At 39.2% G+C, this 17205-nt stretch overlaps 1 protein-coding gene across 1 annotated transcript in view; it reads right to left on the reverse strand.

The window, feature by feature from the left end:
* OSBPL6 (oxysterol binding protein like 6) overlaps positions 1-3553 on the reverse strand; it is a 237049-nt gene extending 233496 nt beyond the window's left edge. Inside the window, exon 1 of the mRNA XM_058440763.1 lies at positions 3439-3553. The gene's annotated coding sequence lies outside the window, so the exon portion shown is untranslated. The remainder of the gene's footprint in view (positions 1-3438) is intronic.
* Between the last annotated feature and the right edge of the window lie 13652 nt (positions 3554-17205).

Raw genomic sequence — 17205 nt, forward strand, 5'->3', positions numbered from 1 at the left:
AGGAAATTACAAATCAAAACTAAAATGAGATAGCACCTCACACCTGTTAAAATCACTATTATCAAAAAGACAAGAAGATAAGTGTTGGCAAGAATGTGGAGAAAAGAGAACCCTTGTACACTGTTGGTGGGAATGTAAATTGGCACAGCAGTTATGGAAAAATGAAAAGCAGAACTACCTTATGATCCAGCAATCCCACTTCTTGGTATATATTCAAAATGAAATCAGTATGTTGAAGAGATTTCTGCAACTTTCATGTTCATTTCAGCATTATTCACAATAGTCAAGATATGGAAACAATAGTCAAGATATGGAAACAATCAAAATGTATGTGCATTATATATTATATGTATATATTCCATTACATATGTTTCAATGCATATATATAATGGAGTATTATATACGTAATACATTACGTATATAATACTCCATTATATATATTTGTGTATATATATGTATTCCTATATAATATTCCATTATATATACAATGTACATCATATATATTATATATATAATGGAATACTATTCAGTCTTTAAAAAGAAAGAAATCCAGCTGGACATGGTGGCATAGGCCTGTAATCCCAGCTATTTGGGAGGCCGAGGTAGGAGGATCGCTTGAGCCCAGGAGTTTGAGGCTGCAGTACTCTATGATTGTGCCTGTGAAGAGCTCCTGCACTCCAGCCTGGGCAACATAGCAAGACCCTGTATCTAAAAAAAATTTATTTTCAATGGGAATAAAAGAAGGAAATCCTGCGATTTGTGACAGCATGGATGAACCTGGAAAACATGCTAAATGAAATAAGCCAGATGCACAAAGGCAGATACTGCATGATCTCACTTGCATGTAGAATATAAAATAATAAAACTCACAGAAACAGAGAACAGAATAGTGGTTGCCAGGGGCTGGAGGAGGGGAAAATAGGAAGATGTTTGTCAAAGGGCACAGATTTCAGTTATGCAAAATGAATAAGCTCTGGAGTTCTAATACACAACAAAGTGACTATAATTAACAATACATCATTTTATGCTTGAAATTTGCTAAGAGGGCAGATCTTAAGTGTTCTCACCACAAAAAAAGAAAAGAAATTGGTAACTATATAAGGCGATGGATACGTTAATTAGCTTGATTGTGATTATTGTTTCTCAATGTGAACTTCAATTACATTGAAGGTTTATTTGTGAAGTACACCTCAATAAAACTAGATAAAAAAATAAAGTTGCTAAACTTCAAAGATGAAAATAATCATTTAAAAAGATAAAATAATTTAACCCAGGAAGAAATAAAGCTAACCTTAGACTTCTCCATAGCAATGTTAAATACTAGAAAGTCTTCAAAGAAAAAAAGATGTGATCCGAAGATGTCATCTAATTGTTGCTTAAGTGTACAAGCATAATTATGACAAAGTTTTGAGATGCATATTGTTCCCCTGAGTGCCACTTTATGATTCTATCAGATGACAAAACATAGTCCAAACAAAAGATAACCCAAGAAACATCTATAGAGGACTAGCAGGAAGCAATGGATATATTTATCTAAGAGGAAAACAATATGGGGTAATAAAAATATATTATTATTATTATTATTATTATTATTATTATTATTATTATTTTGAGATGGAGTCTCGCTATCTCACCCAGGCTGGAGTTCAGTAGCACGATCTCGGCTCACTGCAACCCCCACCTCCTGGGTTCAAGTGATTCTCCAGCCTCAGCCTTCCTAGTAGCTGGGACTACAGGTACATGCCACCACACCTGGCTGATTTTTGTATTTTTAGCAGAGACAGGGTTTTACCATGTTGGCCAGGCTGGCCTCAAACTCCTGACCTCAGGTGATCCTCCCGCCTCGGCCTCCCGAAGTGCTGGGATTACAGGCGTGAGCCACGGCGCTCAGCCCAATAGTCCTATGATTAAAACAATAAATTATTTATATTTAAGTAAATATTGTTAAAACAGCAAATATATCTTAAAGCATCCATAGGAAATTTATAAAAATTGACCATGTATTAAGCCATAAAGAAAATCTCAATAAGAGGCAGAAGGGAAAAGGTGGGCCACTCTGATCAAAATGTGGTAAGAGTAGAAATTAATATCAATACCAGATTACACAAAGCCTCTACCATCACTACCTGGGAATGTGAAAAGTAGGAGCTCTCTTAAGTAATAGGTAAAATTCAAACTGTAATTAGAAGCTATATAGAAAATAACTATGAAAAACTATATCAGAACCAATGAGGTACTAAAGCCATGCTCGGGGTAATGTTTTAACGTAAAATACTTCCATTAATAAAAAAGGAAAGACGTATGAGTTAATAAATTAAAAAAACAAACTAGCAATTAATCTAAGGGAAAGAGAAGAGAATTAATGGAGATGTCAGATATTAATAACTTCGAAAACATAAAAAGAGTAAAACTATTAACTACATGCAAGAGCTATTTTTTAGGAACACAGTAACAATATAATATAAACTGTTAAGTGACCTTAACAACAACAAAAATAGAGAAAGTACAAATACACAGAATGATAAACGAAAAGGGAGAAATATTTGCTTATGTAGAAGTAGACAAAGAATCCAGTGACCCTGCTCACCCGTTATAGAGAGCTGTTATTATCTATGAAAATAAAATGGAAAACAGGAATGAATAGATGAATCGACTTTGAAGTGACGTTATAGTCTTTGTTTCAACAATAAGGACTATCTTATTCAATACATTATTTAGGTGTACTATAGTTACATACATATAATTTGCCAAAACTGACTCCAGAAGAGACAGAAAATCCAAATGGACCAGTTTCCACAATAGAATAAGGTAGTTTCACAGAAAATTCATAAAGGAACAGAACATTCCAAAGCTTTTATTTTTATTTTCATTATTTTGAGACGGAGTCTCGCTCTTTCGCCCAGGCCAGACTGCAGTGGCGCTATCTCGGCTCACTGAAAGCTCTGCCTCCCGGGTTCACGCCATTCTCCTGCCTCAGCTTCCGGAGTAGCTGGGACTACAGGCGCCCGCCACCGCACCTGGCTAATTTTTTGTATTTTTAGTAGAGACAGGGTTTCACCGTGTTAGCCAGGATGGTCTCGATCTCCTGACCTCGTGATCTGCCCGCCTTGGCCTCCCAAAGTGCTGGGATTACAGACGTGAGCCACCGCGTCCGGCCCAATTCCAAAGCTTTTAAAACTGTTTCGAAGTATATTAAAAGAAAGAAACATTCTAAATTTCTCTCTCTCTCTCTCTCTCTCTCTCTCTCCCTGAGACTGGTCTTACTCTGTCATCCAGGTTGCAGTGGAGTGGGGTGATCATAGCTCACTGTAACATTGAACTCCCGGGCTCAAGTAATCCTCCCACCTCAGTCTCTCCTCCAGAATAGCTGGCATATCAGGTGGGTGCCACTGTGTGTGGCTAACTTCTCAAAATTTTTTGTAGAGACAGTGTACTCACTATGTTGGCCAGGCTGGTCTCAAGCTCTGGCCTCAAGAGGTCCTCTTGCCATTGAGAGGTGACAGCCTGCCAGCAGCCCTCACAGCCCTCAATCGCTCTCGGCGCCCCCTCTGCCTGGGGTCCCATTTTGGCGGCACTTCAGGAGCCCTTCAGCCCGCCGTCCCATTTTGGCGGCACTTCAGGAGCCCTTCAGCCCGCCGCTGCACTGTGGGAGCCCCTTCCTGAGCAGGCCGGAGCCGGCTCCCTCAGCTTGCGGGGAGGTGTGGAGGGAGAAGCGCGGGCGGGAACCGGGGCTGCGCGCGGCGCTTGCAGGCCAGCGCGAGTTCCGGGTGGGCATGGGCTTGGCGGGCCCCGCACTCGGAGCGGCCGGCCGGCCCTGCCGTCCGGGGCAATGAGGGGCTTAGCACCCGGGCCAGCGGCTGCGGAGGGTGAACTGGGTCCCCCAGCAGTGCTGGCCCACCGGCGCTGCGCTCGATTTCTCGTCAGGCCTTAGCTGCCTCCTCGCGGGGCAGGGCTCGGGACCTGCAGACCGCCATGCCTGAGCCTCCGCCTCTCCGTGGGCTCCTGTGCGGCCCGGGCCTCCCCGACGAGCGCCGCCCCTGCTCCACGGCGCCCAGTCCCATCCATCACCCAAGGGCTGAGGAGTGCGGGTGCACGGAGCAGGACTGGCAGGCAGCTCCACCTGCAGCCCAGTGCGGGATCCACTGGGTGAAGCCAGCTGGGCTCCTGAGTCTGGTGGGGACTTGGAGAATCTTTATGTCTAGCTAAAGGATTGTAAATACACCAATCAGCACTCTGTATCTAGCTCAAGGTTTGAAAACACACCAATCAGCACCCTGTGTCTAGCTCAGGGTTTTTGAATGCACCAGTCGACACTCTGTATCTAGCTACTCTAGTGGGGACTTGGAGAACCTTTGTGTGGACACTCTGTACCTAGCTAATCTAGTGGGGACGTGGAGAACTTTTGTGTCTAGCTCAGGGATTGTAAACGCACCAATCAGCACCCTGTCAAAACAAGCCAATCAGCTCTCTGTAAAATGGACCAATCAGCAGGATGTGGATGGAGCCAGATAAGAGAATAAAAGCAGGCTGCCCGAGCCAGCAGTGGCAACCCCCTCGGGTCCACTTCCAAGGTGTGGAGGCTTTGTTCTTTCACTTTTTGCAAGAAATCTTGCTGCTGCTCACTTTTCGAGTCCACACTGTCTTTATGAGCCGTAACACTCACTGCGAAGGTTTGCAGCTTCACTCCTGAAGCCAGCGAGACCACGAACCCATCCGGAGGAACGAACAACTCCAGATGCGCCACATTAAGAGCTGTAACACCGCGAAGGTCTGCAGCTTCACTCCTGAGCCAGCCAGACCACGAACCCACCAGAAGGAAGAAACTCCAAACACGTCAGAACATCAGAAGGAACAAACTCCGGACACGCCGCCTTTAAGAACTGTAACACTCACCGCGAGGGTCTGCAGCTTCATTCTTGAAGTCAGTGAGACGAAGAACCCACCAATTCCGGACACACCTTGGCCTCTCAAAGTGCTGAGAGTACAGGTATGAGCCACCACGCCTGGCTTAAATTATTTTAATAACGCAATATTTGCATTTAAAAAGCCACACAAAGCAATCTCATTTATGACTATGGATGCAACGTTTCTAAACAAAACAAAAACAAAAAACTGCAGTAGTATTTAGCAGCATAGTAAAATTATAAGCCCAAGTAAGGTTTATTTTTAAAATGCAAGGATAATTTAAAATTGAGTGATTCAGTGCTATAATGGATATAAGGAGAAAAAAGTCATAATATAGTTTCTATATTCTACCTATATTCTATATCTATATTACAATATAATCTAATAGAATATATTCTATATTCTATTTCTATCAAAAACGTATTTGATAACATTCAACAGTTACTGTTGGTTTAAGAAAATTAAGTTCCCAACAAAATAATAGGAATAAAAGGAAACGTCGTTGACATGGTAAGACATAGTTACCTAAACCCGAAAGCTAGCATTATGCTGAATGGGTAAATACTAGAAGCATCCTCATCAAAGTCAGGACAAGTCAAGGATATTCTAGAGGTTTAACACATGATAATTTAAGATTATCCTAGAGGTACTAGCCAAATTCAATTAGAGACAAAAAAAAGTAAGATGGGGTATAATTATCATAATTTGAAGATTATATGATTATATATTTGGAAAATCCAAGAAAACTGACTATTACGAACAATAAGATAATACAATAAAGTTGTTACCTACAAAATGATTATGTAAGAGTGAACATATACATTGCTCTCCCTAAACCAATCAGAATGTTTCAATAGGATGGGGTCAAACTGATTAGTGTGGGCCAGTTGGGCTCACACCGCAGTTAGCATTAAGGCAAATCACATTTAAACAGCTTGGAATGGACTGTCCCCCACTCCCCTGACCCCCCCAAATTTAAGGGCTGTTTATAGGGAAAAGGAGAAATGGATACTGGATGGGAAATAACACATGTCCACCCAACCAAAGAAGGATTAGACATTTTGGTTAAGATTAGGAGCTACTGCTAATCTCCTCTCATAAAATGGGGCAAAAGAAATAGTATAGTGATTACTGAACAAAGATATTTAAAGAGAAGCTAGCAAGAATAGTAAAAGTGCTGGGATTTTTATTTCCTCCAGCAATATTTAAAATGAAGTAATTGTGTCTCAAATCCTGATAAATTGTAACAGGCTGCGTTACCCGTTCCATCTTCCTGCCTTTCCTCCCCTGTTGTTTATTTTCTCTTTTGGCACATAAAATTGTCCAGATGAGCCATCTAGGAAGGGTACATTAATTTAACTGGGCATATGTGAGCATTAAAGGCTTGTGACACACATTGTTACATAAAGAGTGCTGAATGCTTGTATACTGTAAAGAATGTGTGAGGCCAGTAACTTTTTAATAGACACGTCATTTGGTAATTGTAGATTATTGGATCCCAAATACCTTGCTCATTAACAGGTGCTCATATATTTCAATTACTCTTATTCTCCTTGGTTGGTTTAAAACAATACTTTTTTAAAAAGTCTAATTAAGTGGTCTTCTGACGTTTTAGCCAAGATGACTTTAATAATAGCAATAATTATATAGCATTGACAATATTTTCATGACTCACAGAAGTTTCACAATTGCCTTTAGAAGTATACTTTGGCTAAGCATTTTTAAAAAGAAGTTACTTTGGGTGTCAGAAAGATAATTGGGAATTTCTTTTTCAGAATGAATTGTTCTTCACTAGATTAAAATTCAGTATCTGTTTATGTTAGATAGAAAATGGAATTTTTGTGATCCACCACCTACTTGACTGAGTTATAGTAATATGGCAGTGGAGAGATGACAGGTATCATTTGTGTGTGGGAAGCATTTGACAACATGTTTTGGTGAATTTCATCTGACACTTTTCTCCAACAGGTATTACTGGGTTTAAGATGATATTTTTTTAAAGTTCTATTAAACATTTTTAAAGATAAAATAGCTAAAATAAATTTATGGTAATAATTCAGGAAGATGAAATAAACATGGAGCTTGTAAAAGTAGGTAATGTAACTGTTGTTTGTATTTTAATGCCTCAGCCTTTAAATTACAAATATGTAATTTCATAGAAAACATGCATTTGTAATATACATTTATATCGTAGTTAATACACATACTAGTTTGATACATTAAAATGATTATAATACTGTTTCAAATGTAGAATGTAAAAATTATTGCATGCTATAACACATACTAATATAATTCACACTCAAAAATTTTGTTTTTAACATGATCTAAAATACTATTTTTTCTCACTCAACCCTTTTAAAAGGCACAAAATAAGGAACAGACAATGAAAAACACATTTGGTTGAAGCTAAAATAAGAATACAGTATTTTTAAACAATCAGTTTTTTTTGAATAGTTGATGCAAGCACTTTATGGTAGATAAAAAAGGATAAAGTAAAAAAGATAGCTCTTTTTCTTTGCTGCTGCCAAGTGTCCAGCTCTTCTCCCTGGAGGATACACTATTACCAGTTTTTTTTCCTTTCCAGAGCTGTTCAATGCAAAGAAGCTAATGAATGGGTAGAAATTATAAACAGTATCACTGTACACATGTTCTATACTGGATTTTTTTAATTGAAGAACACCTCTGGGAAAATATTCCATATTAATGCCCATAGAAATACCATGTTCCTTTTTAACGTTTTCATAGTATTCCATTAAATGATGCACCATAACTTATTTGATCAGTTCTTGTATTAGTCAGGGTCCTCCAGAGAAACAAAATGAAGAGGACATGTGTATACATATAAAATTTTCTTTTAAGGGAATTACAGATGCTGGCAATTCCCAAATCTGCAGGGTGAGGTAGTAAGTTGGAGACCCAGGGAAGAGCCGGTGTTGCAGTTCTAATCTGAAGGCCAACTGCTGGCAGAATTCCTTCTTGCTTGGGAAGGTCAGTCTTTGTTCTATTCAGGTCTTCAGTTGATTAGATGAGGCCCACCCATGATATGGAGCACAGTCTTCTTTGCTCAGAGTTCACAAATTTAAATATTAAATCTCATCCAAAAACACCCTCACCAAAACGTCAGAATAATGTTTAACCAAACATCTGGGCACTGTGGCCCAGCAACTTAAAATTAATCATCATAGTTCCCTATCAATGGCTAGTTTGTTTATAATTGTTGGCTAATATATTGTGTATTCTAACACATACATATTTCATAGATATGCAAGTATATTACAGATTAAATTCCTAGAAGTGGAAATGCTAACAGTCCATGGGTGTATGCTTTTAACATTTTGATAAATATTGCTAAATTGTCTTTTGAAGTGCTTGTACCAGTTTATATTTAGAAGGGTGAGAGTGTCAGTTTTTCCTGTCCTTTCCAACACAGTGCTATGAAATTTTTTAATCTGCTATTTGGATGGGTATGATATGAGTCAGGTAACTAATAAGAAGGCATAACCAGGTGCGGTGGCTCACGCCTATAATCCCAGCACTTTGAGAGGCTGAGTCAGGCAGATCAGGAGGTCAGGAGTTTGAGACCAGCCTGACCAACATGGTGAAACCCCGTCTCTACTAAAAATACAAAAATTAGCCGGGTGTGGTGGTGCGCACCTGTAATCCTAGCAGGGCATTAGAGGCAGGAGAATCTCTTGAACCTGGGAGGCGGAGGTTGCAGTGAGCCATGATTGTGCCATTGCACTCCAGCCTAGGCGACAGAGCGAGACTTCGTATCAAAACAAAAACAAAACTAAAGAAGGCATTGTATGCATTTTAGCAAGGATATTTCCCATCACGTATACAGATTCAGGATGTACATAGTAGTGTTATAATAATGATGTAGTGGAATGTAGAATTCAATTTATTTTATTATTAACATTAGTGCTAAGAGGTTATAAATGAACCAAAATTCTTTATTTATCATTAAGAATCTGATACAGGCATTTAAATTTTTCAGTTATACTTTGCTATGGTCTGAATGTTTGGGTCCTCCCAAAATTCATACTGTATGTTAAAATCCTAACATCAGGTGATTGATGGCATTGTGGGGTCGGACCTTTGAGAGGTTATTAGGTCATGCGGGTGGAGCGCTCAAGAATGGGATAAGTGCCTGATATGTATGGTTTCGATCTGTGGCCCCACCAAATCTCATGTTTAACTGTAATCCCCAATGTTGGAGGTGGGGCCTTGTGGGAGGTCATCAGATCATGGGGGTTGTTTCTCATTAATGGTTTAGCGCCATTTTCTCAGTACCGTTCTTGTGATAGTGAGTAGGTGAGTTACAGTGAGATCTGGTTGTTTAAAAGTGTGTAGCATCTCCCCCTTCTCTCTCTCTTCCTCTTGCACTGGCCATGTGAATTGTGGCTCCCACTTTGCCTTCACCATGATTCCAAGTTCCCTGAGGCCTCCCCAGAAGCTGATGCCACTGTGCTTCCTGTACAGCCTGCAGAACCGTGAGCCAATTAAACCTCTTTTCTTTATAAATTACCCATTTTGAAGTATTTCTATATAGCAGTGTGAGAATGGGAAATGGACTAATACAGTGCCCTTACAAAAGCAGCCTGAGAGAAACTCCTTGCCCCTTCAACCATTTGAGAACACAGCAAGAAGGCAGCATCTATGAGCCAGAAGATGAGCCCTTCAAATCTGCCTTGAAGTTGGACCTCCCAGCCTCCAGAACTGGGAAAGATAGATTTCTGTTGTTGTAAGCTAACCACTTTATGGTATTTTGTTATAATAGCCTGAATGAATTAAAACATACTTTATGGGATAATCTGCATACTTGGGGAATATTTACAAATTTAGAAATTCAGTAAAGTTCTCAGGATATATACCCTGTTGTAACATCAAAGATGAAAGATCAGAATCAAAGGAGATAGGTTTAATAGGCATTTGGAAAATCGATTCAATAGGGAATGATTAGATAGAAACCACCTAAATGTCCACTGAAAGATGAGTGGACTGGGCAAGGTGTCTCAAGCCTGTATTCCCAGCACTTTGGGAAGTTGAGGCAGGTGGACTGCTTGAGCTCAGAAGTTCAAGACCAGCCTGGGCAACGTGGCAAGACTTTGTCACCACAAAAAAAAAAAAAAAAAAAAAAAAAAAACCCAAAAACAAAAACACCTAAAAATTAGCTGGGTGTGATGGTGTGTGCCTGTAGTTTCAGCTACTCAAGAGGCTGAAGTGGGAGGATCCCTTTAGCACAGGAAGCAGAGGTTGCAGTGAACCATGATTGCACCACTGCACTCCAGCCTGAGTGACAGAACAAGACCTTGTCAAAAGAAAGAGAGAGAGGGAGAGAGAGAGAGAGAGAGAAAGAAAGAAAGAAAGAGAAAGAAAGGTAGATAAAGAAAATGTGGTACGTAACATACAATGGAAGACTAACCTTAAAAAAGATGGAAATCCTGTCATTTGTGACAACATAGATGGCCGGGAAGATATTACACTAAGTGAAATAAGCAAGTCACAAAAAGGCAAATGCTGCATAATTTCTTTTATGTGAGGCACCTAGAATAGTTGACTTGTAGAAGCAGAGAAGAGAATAGTGGTTGCCAGGGGCTGAGGGTGGGAGGGTCTGTTCAATGAGTATAAAATTTCAGTTAGGCAAGATGAATTATCATGAACTTAAAATTTTGTTAAGAGAACAGATTTTGTGTGAAGTGTTCTTACCATAATACAAGTAAAATAAAACAACATAACATAAAATAATTAGATTTACAAGTGAAGAAGGGGGAGGAGTTGGGAATGATGACCTCCATTCTCTTACTATTCTGGCTTTGGAGATTGGTGGAAATTCATTTCTGAAGGAATCATTTTGAAGAAAGACCAAGTTGTGGACAGATTTTAGATTCCTCCTATTTTTCTGTCACTAGTTACTTACACCGTTGTCTTCAGTGGAGACTCAGCACATAGAAGTTCCCAGAAGCAGAATTATGGTGCCTTCTGGCCTCCTGGCCCTCTAAAATTCCCCTTTCCCCTCACCCCTCGCCCCTGGGGTTTGGGAACTCTGAGGTGCTTCTCTATTCAGTTACATATGACTCACGACAAAAGTGAAACTCATAAGGAGTTTAGAGTCTTTTTCCTTCTCTCCCTCCTTCCCTCTTTCCCCACTTCACTCTCTTCCCTTCCTCCCCATTTCCTTCCTTTCTTTTTAGTACTTTTCTTTCTGCCTTTCATTCAACACCTTTACCAAGGACCTTCATAATCCAGGTAGTGTGTTAGGTCCTGATCACAGAGAGATGAGTAAGATGCAAAAGTCACAGTTCCTTGAGGAATTGATAACTTCAAAAAGAAAAATGCAAATCAGTCATTTATCAGCATCCTTTATTTGTGTATTATTTGCTTTGTGGTAGCTGTTGAAATATTTTGTTCTAGTAGCCAAAATTTGTTTTTAAAATATAGAAGTATAAACAAGCAACACAAGGAACATATTTTCAACAACAAAAAATGCTCACAGCTCACCCTATTATGAATAGCTCTTTTGTTATATAATATTTCAGACATTTCCATCGGGTTTCACCAGAGGTTTAATCTGTGATTAACATCTTAAGTAACAGTTACGAAATTTATAATTTCAATCACCATTACATTGAATCTATAATTAAATGATAAATATCTCCTACTATACTGATTATTTGATTAGTTATTTTCCTTTATCTAGGAAGGCATTATTATATCATTATGCTGTCTTATAGTTTAATAAATTGTTCATCTAAAATCTCACACTAATTATGCTAATTTTGCTTAATATTTAGAAGAGGTACAATTTATTTTATTTTTTTTTTTGAGAGAGGGTCTTACTGTGTCACACAGGCTGGAGAGCAGTGTTGCAGTCAATCATGGCTCACTGCAGCCTGAACTCCTGGGCTCAAGCGGTTCTTCTGCCTCAGCCTCCCAGGTAGCTGTGGCTACAGGCACTTGCCATCATGCCCAGTTAATTTTTAAATTATTTTGTACAGATAAGGCCTTGCTATGTTGCCCAGGCTGATCTTGAGCTCCTGGCCTCAAGCAGTCCTCCTGCCTCCTGCCTTGGCCTCCCAAAGTGCTGGGCTTACAGGTGCGAGCCACTGCACCTGGCCAAGGAGGTGAGGTACAAGTCTTAATAAAACTGCAATCAAAATGATCCAGAACAGAATGGGGACATTCAGAAAGTCTAAGCTTATTCTCCTGTTCCATTATGGACACTCTGGAAGACATTGAGGAGGTTCTTTCCTGTGCCTCTTTTTCCACAAGTCAATTTAGATGAATCATTATCATGATTTTGTGACTTTGAAAATTTAGGGTTTCAGAATAAAGGGTTAAATACCTTTATACATTTGAAGAGAAATAAATTTAAAGAAATTTATTATTTCTTTCTTTTCTTTTCTTTCTTTTTCTTTTTCTTAAGATGGAGTACTGCTCTGTTGCCCAGGCTGGAGTGCAATGACACGATCTCAGCTCACTGCAGCCTCCACCTCCTGGGTTCAAGTGATTCTCTTGCCTCAGCCTCCTGAGTAGCTAGGATTATAGGCCCGTGCCACCACGCCTGGCTAATTTTTGTATTTTTAGTAGAGACTGGGTTTAGCCATGTTGGCCAGGCTGGTCTCGAACTCCTGACCTCAAGTGATCCATCAGCTTTGGCCTCCCAAAGGTCTGGGATTACAGGCATGAGCCACCATGCCTGGCCAAAATTTATTATTTCTGATTCATAGAAAAGTGTTAACATCAAGTTATTTTTAAAATTATGTTAATAGTGAAAAAGATAATAGAAATTTCCTTGTCATAAAACTAAATTTTGTTTCTTTTTTAAGGAAGTAAAATATATTAAGGTATTACATTTAAATATAACTTTTATATGGCAATAGCAAGGGATGAATTTCCATTTCATTTCACTGTAAACTATATAATTTGGTTTCCTACTGCGAGGGCTTTAAATCATGATACCTAAAAACAGTCTTATTTTCCTAGTTGCAAAAAGCTCTGTTAATCAGAAAATGCACTCTTCTGTTCACAGAAACAGATGGTATGTAATATTTGACCTTCTCAGGGAAAATAGAATTTAAAAATTCTTGAACAAGAGTACAAACATATAAATTTTGAAATGCTGCAGGTGAATACACAATTTCTATTTAAAAACTCTCTTAGAAGACATCTCTCATCAAATACTAGGCCTTGCCTGGGATAAAGGAACTCATTCATTGGCGCACTCTGCTTCCCTTTCAAATCTCTTGGGAAAAGAAGAGGAAAATCAGACAATGAGAAAATGAAGAAAGCAAACTCTAACCATCAAGATTTCAAATGTGTAGTAGACATACATTGCGTTGACCACCCAGTTCACAATGCTTCTCCAAATGGCTATATTTTTCCTACTTACCCCACCCCACATTTGGGAAAATGTTCATCCTCCCCTTGCTCTGAATTGGAGGTTCCATCCTGTTACTGATACAACTCCCAGCCCCTGAAGAGATATGCATATGACTCAAGAAGGGCTAATCACTTGGCCATTGTGATTGGTCCAAGGGGTGCATGTATGAGTTAGTCTATGCCAATCAGTCTCCTTCCCAGAGATTTTCCAAACTGGGGCCAGGAGGAAGCACTTCCTTTCTGTTTGGTTGCTAAGCTATGAGGCTAAGTTTGGATCCATCACAGGCCATGTTTCCAGTCTTACACAGATGGCAGACCCAAAATCATAAAGCTAAAAATCAGAGAGAAGCAGATTCAAGCATAGAGAGAGAAAGAGGGAGAAGACATTTAAATTATCACTTCACACCCATCAGGATGGATGGCTACTATATTAAAAACAGTGTTGATGAGGATGTAGAGAAATTGAAACCCCGTTGGTAGGAATGCAAAATGGTGCAGCTACTGCGGAAACCAGTATGGTGATTCCTCAAAAAATTAAAAATAGAACTACCATATGATCCACCAATTCTACTTCTGGGTATATATCCAAAAGAATTGCAAGCAAAGTCTTGAAGAAATAGTTGTACACTCATGTTATCAGCAGGATTATTTCACAATAGCCAAAGTGGAGAAACAACCCAAGTGTCCATCGATGAATGGATAAAGAAAATGTAGTATATACATGCAATGGAATATTATTCAGCATTAAAGACAAAGGAATTATGACACATGCTAGAATAAGAATGAACCTTGAGGACATTATGACACCTGCTAGAATAAGAATGAACCTTGAAGGCATTATGCTATGTGAAATAAGCCAATCACAAACAGACAGACACTGTGTGATTCCACTTACATCACTTACCTACAAAATATGTAGAGTGGTCAGGTTCATAGAAACAAAGTAGAAGGGTAGTGGTTGAGGGCTGGAGAGAGAGGAAGTGGGGAATTTTTGTTTAATGGACATAGAGTTTCAGTTTTGTAAGACAGAGGTTGTGGAAATTGGTTGCACAACCGTGTGAATATCCTTAACACTACTGAATAGTTAAGATGGTGAATTTTATGTTAGTATGATTTACAATTAAAATTTTTTTAGTTAAATACATTCTTATAATCATTAGAAGAAAATATAGGTAAAATATCAAACATAAGCATGACATCAAAAGTAAAAGTCATAACAGATAATGTCTATGCATACAAAGAATGTGTTAATGCTGATTATCTGTTGGCCTTTGTGTTATGGTTACTTTTTAAAATCTTTGATTTGCTATTTTTCTGTAATGAACATTACAGAGTTACATAATGAGGAAATGCAATAAATAATTTTTAATTGGGAAAAATGAAATATTGTGGGTTTTTTTGTCATTCACCAAAGATTGTGAATAATTATAAAATTCAGTGTTAGTGAAGATATGAAAACAGCTACTCTTATACACTGCTATGGGAATATCATCTGGTACAACCTTTCTGAAAGGCAATTTAGTTACCTGTACAGGCCAAAATTGATCTGTGGTTTCTAAGTCTCTTTATCTGAATGAATTGCTTTCTGTTTGTTTGTTTGTTTTTTGTTGTTTTGAGATGGAGTCTCGCTCTGTTATTCAGGCTAGAGTGCAGTGCACTATCTCAGCTCATCAGCAGCACACAGGAAGCTACTTACCATGGTGGAGCCATTTGCTATCACTTTGACATCTTGTCAAAAAACAAGGGCACGTGTGTAAAGACTGAAAAATGGCTGATAAAGGACCAACTTTAAAAATAGAAGGGAGATAATTAGGAAAACACAAATCAACATGCTTAATGTTTCTGTTTAGACAAGATCCTGAAGCATTAAGCTGTAACATTTAAACAATATTTTTCTCAGTAGAAGAAAAAATGGAAAAACAGTGTTTGTTTCATAATACAGATAGCATATCACATTTATATTACTTGAAAAAGTAAAAAAAAATTAGTAATATCCGGACTGCTTAATTAGGCAGAATTTTACATCTGACATCCCTAAAGATACAGTTTTCTTAACTTAAACATTGATTTCTAATGCCTATGGTCTGATAAAAATAGATGTTAACAAACAAAATAGAGCTAATTTGTGTCATAAGAATTAAATCTCAGTCTCTTTCTGCAAAAAATGATTTAATCTGCTAATGCCTGGGGTAAAGGATTTATAGCAATTTTTCAAATAGGAATAGTTCCAAATACTAGCTTTTCCCAGATATTTCCCCCAAGGACTTATTATAAGAGAACTTCAATTTACGTGTAAATGAAGAAGACAACTGCCTACACGGATGATTCAGGAGAGTACCAAAACCATCTATCTTACTAATGCCAACAGATTCATTATCTTCCTTCCACCAATCTCTAGGTATGTTTTGAATGGAATAAGCCTTAAAAAAACAAAACAAAAGCCGGGCTCGGTGGCTCACGCTTGTAATCCCAGCACTTTGGGAGGCCGAGGCGGGCGGATCACGAGGTCAGCAGATCGAGACCACGGTGAAACCCTGTCTCTACTAAAAATACAAAAATTAGCCGGGCGCAGTGGGGGGCGCCTGTAGTCCCAGCTACTCGGAGGCTGAGGCAGGAGAATGGCGTGAACCCGGGATGCGGAGCTTGCAGTGAGCCGAGATTGCGCCACTGCACTCCAGCCTGGGCGACAGAGCAAGACTCCGTCTCAAAACAAACAAACAAACAAACAAACAAAACACGCAGTTTCTTTCTACTGCAAACTCTTTAAGGAGAATGACACATTAAATCCTATTATGAACTAAATGTTTATGTCCCCTGAAAAACTCATATGTTGAAATCCTAACTCCCAAAGTGATAGTATTTGGAGGTGGGGTCTTTGGGAAGTAATTAGGTCCTGAGGGTGGAGCGGGATTAGTGCCTTTTTAAGGAGAAGAGCTTGTTCTCTCTTTTTCTGTCTCCCCATCCCCTTCCTCTTCTTTCTCTGCTCCCTGCCACAGGAGGATATGTGGAGAAGATGGCCATCTGCAAACCAGGAAGTGTGTCCTCTCTAGACACTAGATCTGCCAGCACTTTTATCTTGGACTTCCTAGCCTCCAGAACTGTAAAAAATATCTATTGTTTAAGCTGCCCAGTTTATTGTAGTCTGTTATAGTAGCTGGAATTGACTAAGTAAGGCAAGTCAGCTCCAGTAAGGATGAGTTACTCTTCTGAGAAGGGAGGAGCCATGCAATATGAATGCATAGAACACAGGAATCACTAGGAGGCAGGGGTTGAAAGAAGGAGAAAATAGCAAAGAAAAGGGTGGTGGACCAGACAAACTTGTCCTACACCTTAACTTGCCTTCCCAAGACAGACTCTGGCTTCCGCTTAGGCTTTTTCTGTTCCCATTCTCAGTCTCTGTATCTTTCCACTTCATGCTGTTTGATCAAGAGAGGGAAAGTGGAGCACGCAAAGAGAAGCTCATAAAATTTTAATGTTATAAATTATAGCCCTATTTAATAGTCAAAAAGTTGAAAAATAATAGTCCTTTGTAACTCCAGAGAGAAATCAGTTAGCGAGATGGCACAGGTAGGCTTTCAGAGAGGCAGACTGTGAGTCAGAGATGAGCAGGCAGGAGGTTCATTAGGCATGCTCCAAGGATCATCACCTAGGACAGGAAAGGCAAGGAAAGGGAAGGGACTGGCAGAGAAGTGGAGCCGTGATGGATTGATGGATTCTCAGTGAAACCCTTAGCCCTTTGGGATGTTCTGAAGCAGGGATGACCCATCAAAGATGCCTTGAATTGGGGCAACAGGGCTAGGCCTTTATATCTCTGCATTGACCAGTGGTATTATTAAAGTTTTTATAGACAATTGTCTTCGATAACTAGTTTTTCTCATGTGAAAGACTGGCAAGATATTGTTCTGTAGCTAAACCTGT

Source organism: Hylobates moloch, unplaced genomic scaffold (assembly GCF_009828535.3).
Source record: "Hylobates moloch isolate HMO894 unplaced genomic scaffold, HMol_V3 SCAFFOLD_1, whole genome shotgun sequence".
NCBI lineage: Eukaryota > Metazoa > Chordata > Mammalia > Primates > Hylobatidae > Hylobates > Hylobates moloch.